This window comes from Grammomys surdaster, unplaced genomic scaffold (genome assembly GCF_004785775.1).
Source record: "Grammomys surdaster isolate TR1022 unplaced genomic scaffold, NIH_TR_1.0 224, whole genome shotgun sequence".
Lineage (NCBI taxonomy): Eukaryota > Metazoa > Chordata > Mammalia > Rodentia > Muridae > Grammomys > Grammomys surdaster.
The window spans coordinates 3545432-3549660 of NW_021604669.1; the positions used below are offsets into that span (position 1 = coordinate 3545432).

General features: G+C 41.9%; 1 pseudogene; it reads left to right on the plus strand.

Annotated features, from left to right (window-relative positions):
• Nucleotides 1–1726: 1726 nt before the first annotated feature.
• On the plus strand, nt 1727–2959 carry LOC114625896 (annotated as a pseudogene).
• The last annotated feature ends 1270 nt before the right edge of the window (nt 2960–4229 follow it).

A 4229-nucleotide genomic window follows, 5' to 3' on the forward strand; every position in this document is an offset into this window, starting at 1 on the left:
TAAAATAGGGGGGTCAATATCTGAAAAAGACCTCATATGCTACTAAGTAAATATCCAACTGCTGGGAATGAGCTATCTCTTTTTGATTTGTTCGCCAGTGGGGTTTTATAGACTTCCCAAATATTATAGGCTATTGTTGACATTGTTGATTACCATCTGTAACTTGATGGTAATACATGGATGCTGATGATACTATACTTAAATCATAGAACTAGTTAGTACTCATCTAGAAGCTTTATCCCTACTGGTTAGCCACAGAAGAATAATCATTAGCTTATGCAGCAATGAATCTTGTGAGCTACAATCAAAACCTATCTAGCAAGATTTGCCTCCTAGGGCAATAGTGGTATGGATATACCACATTATGATTGGATTTAAGGCTTGTTTTATGAGATAAAACCCATACTTCCCACTATTATTGGGAAGATACTATGGATAGTCATATTATAGGCCCACAGGAGAACTGATTATTATAATTTTTCCAAATGGACATAGTATTAAGTTGTCTCCTAGTGACTTAACATTATACCCATAGTCATCTCTCAATCTTGACAGAAGTTTCTATATACAGTAGAAGGTGACCAACCCAGATCCCCAAATCTGGCCAAGGTTCAGAGATTAAGAGGGCTCAGATTGCTCAGACATAAGTGGAACCTACTATTACACCCTGTCCTCTCAAGACTTGGGGATTGCTGTGGAATGGGGAAGTAGAAAAGTGTTAGATCTAGATGTGATCAATGAATTTAAAGAAACAATGTTTTCCATGTACAACATGCACATACAAGCCCATAGAGACTGAGACAGTACATACAAGATCTGTACAAACTCATGGCAAACAAACTTCCAACACAGAAGAGTGGAGTCCCATACCTAGCCAAGGGGCTACTGGCATAAGATTGCTGGTGGGTGAGAAAAAGTCAGTTTCATTCAATGGAGTAGCACTTGGTTTATTGTCTACATTCCAGAGCAGGCTCTACGCTTAGAAGCAATTGCCAATACAGATTGGACTCCATGTTGTTATGAGGTAGTAAAGAGAGGCAGTGGAACATGAAGTTGTGTGGATAAGGGGATAGAAGAGGATCTGTGAGGAGTCAGGGGAGGAAAATGAAAACCGTGAAAATATCTTATATGCATTTCCCCAAAATAAATAAAATCATAAAATCCATCTACACCCGAGGAAAATAAGACACTAGAAATCTTGAAACATATTGTCTGTCAAGATTTAACAATGGACATACAGAAGCACCGGGTATGATGGTTAACTTCTTCCACCTGTTGTGGTAAAGGGTGGCTTAACAAATAATCGGAGTTCCTGCAGTGAGCAAAGCAGGGTGTTACCTGTGGGGTGACTTATACCTAAGTGACATATGGGTTTAGAGAATCCAGTGAAGATATTCTTTCATGAGCGTAATCATACAGGTCTTTTCTATGATAATGCAGCAATAGTTGCATTGCTCACTTTTCTACTATGTATCAGTTACCTACTGTTTACCAGCACGACTTGGAGCCATGATCAGAGACCTTTGTCTTGGCTTCATCTCTTCTTGCCCTCCGTCTCCCTTTCATCTCTCCCCCCCTTTCAGGGTGGCTGCCACAATTTCACCTCAAAGAACTGCAAAGCCTAAAAATTGTTCTGTCAGGGCACCTGTGCACTGAGCATTTTTTCCATTGTGTTCCTCATTGTGGGAAAGACTTGCCCTCTGGAAGCTGTGATTTGCTCTTCAAGATGCAGAAGAAGTTGATGCTCACCAGCTTTTTACCTGCACCTACTCAGCTATCTCAGGATCAACTTGAAGATGAAGAAAGGGCAAGATCTCAGAAATCACTGCAGACCTCTCTGGATTCCTGTTGAAGGGAGCCTCCCTCATATGGATACAGGAAAGGCTGGATTACACAGTTGCTGGAGGATTTTGGAGATGGAGGTGCTCTCCCTGAAATCCATGTGGCCTAGTATCCTCTGGATATGGGGCAACATAAAAGAAGTGTCCAGTGCTCTGCCCATTCATTTGGATCAGGAAGGTAAAATTAAATATGACACAATTGCTAGACAGGGACATTCCAAAGACAAGGTCATTTATAGCAAATATACTGACCTTGTTCCAAAGGAGGTTATGAATCCACATGACTCAGAACTGCAAAGGCCTGATGAGGAGATGGTTAAAGAAATTACAGAAAGGACAAGACTAGCCTTGGAGAAGATAATATCAAAGAAGATTGCTGGGGCCAAGCCTGTTCATGCAGCTGAGAACCTGCCTCCTGCTCTGTATATCCAGTACACGCCATCTCAACAAGCAAAAACATTAAATTTGGGAGCTAAACAGAGGGTTATTCGGATTATTGAAAGGCAGAAAGACCCAATGGAGCCTCCAAAATTCAGGATTAATAAGAAAATTCCCGAGGGCCTCCGTCTCCTCCTGTACCTCTAATGCACTCTCCTCCTCGGAAGATGAGTGTAGAGGAACAGAAAAAGTGGAAGATCCCGCCATGTGTATCCAAGTGGAAGAACTCGAAGGGTTATATAATACCACTGGATAAACGGGAGGCTTCTGATGGAAGAGGACTTCAGACTGTCCACATAAGTGAAAACTTTGTCAAACTGGCTGAAGCACTATACATTGCTGAATGGAAGGCTGGAGAAGCGGTGGAAATGCGAGCCCAACTAGCGAGAAAGATGGCTCAAAAAGAAAAGGCGAAACACGAAGAGAAACTTAGATAAATGGTCCAGAAAGCCAGAGAAAGGAGAGCTGGGATCAAAACCTATGTGGAAAAAGAGGACGGAGAGTCCCATGAAAGAGATGAAATCCGTCATGACAGGTGCAAGGAGAGGCTGCAGGACTGGAATCTTTCTAGGCTAGCTCCTGATAAGAGGTCAAAACTACAGAGAAATGAAAATCGAGATATCAGTGAAGTCATTGCTCTTGGTGTGCCCAATCCTTGAACTAACAACACGACTTCCTAGTGCTTTCAATATCATCAGTGTAGTTCTGCAAATCTGGTGGCATTTACTTTTTAAATAATTCTTGATACAGTTAGGAAGCTCTTACATATTTTAAGGCTAGTGAGAAAAGGCTAGCCCTGATCAATCACATGCCTATAATCTGTGAGGACAGATCTAAGCATCCATTCTTCTAGCAATAATAACTTCTAACTCTTGATTAGGTGAGTATTTTGTTGCTGTGGCAAATATCTGACTTTAACCTTAGAAAGTAAGAGAAGAGTTTGTCATGGCAAAGTTTGAGAGTACAGTTCATCATGGGAGAAGTAAGTACAACAGCATGAAGGTGAGGCAGCTGGTCACATGGTACCTAGCCAGGAAATGGAAAGAGAAGGCTGGTGTTCATTCACTCTCTCCTTTTTGTGTAGGTCAGAGCCAAGCTGAGGAATGGTGCCACTCACACTCAGAGTGAGTCTTCCATCTTCAGGAAAAACTTTTCATAAACTGCCGTGCCCACATGCCTCTAGGTTTGTCTCTTAGTTGATTCTAAATCCCAGCACATTGAAAACCAAGATTAATTATCATATCTTCTTTTATTACAAAACAAGTCAACTTCTTATATTTATTTATTTTATGTGCAGATTTGTTTTGCATGCATGCATGTATGTGCAATTCCTGGTGCTTGTAAAGGTCAGGCGAGGACATTGCACCCTCTACAAATGAAAGAGCAGCAAGTATTCCTAACCACTTTGCCATCTCTCCAGCCCCAACTGCCGTGCCTTCTAATGAGGTATGAGGTGAGTGTCCTTCCCCTGTTTTACTACTGAATCCAGGTCAAGTGGAGTCACATGATAAGTCATTGCAAAGCTCATAGCTGTGTGGTTCCTTTGGGCATCTCTCTCTCTCTCTCTCTCTCTCTCTCTCTCTCTCTCTCTCTCTCTCTCTCTCTTTCACTTAATATTATAATATTATTCTGAGTTTTTTTATGTACCTGATTAGGTGACTTAGAAAACACACCTATACATCTGGGCTCCCTGAAGTCACATTGCTTGATTTCAGACCTGGATCAGGAGATGAGATGCATATATTACATATCAATGTACCTGACCTCTAGGTTCTCCCAGCATCCCTCTGTCCCTACATGGCACACCTTGCCCCCAACCCTGAACTTTCCAGCTGGAGGATGGGCTGCCCATTTCTCAGAGGTTCTTCCCTATATAATCCAGACATTTTGGTCTCCCTGTGCTTCTCTCTCTCTCTCTCTCTCTCTCTCTCTCTCTCTCTCTCTCTCTCT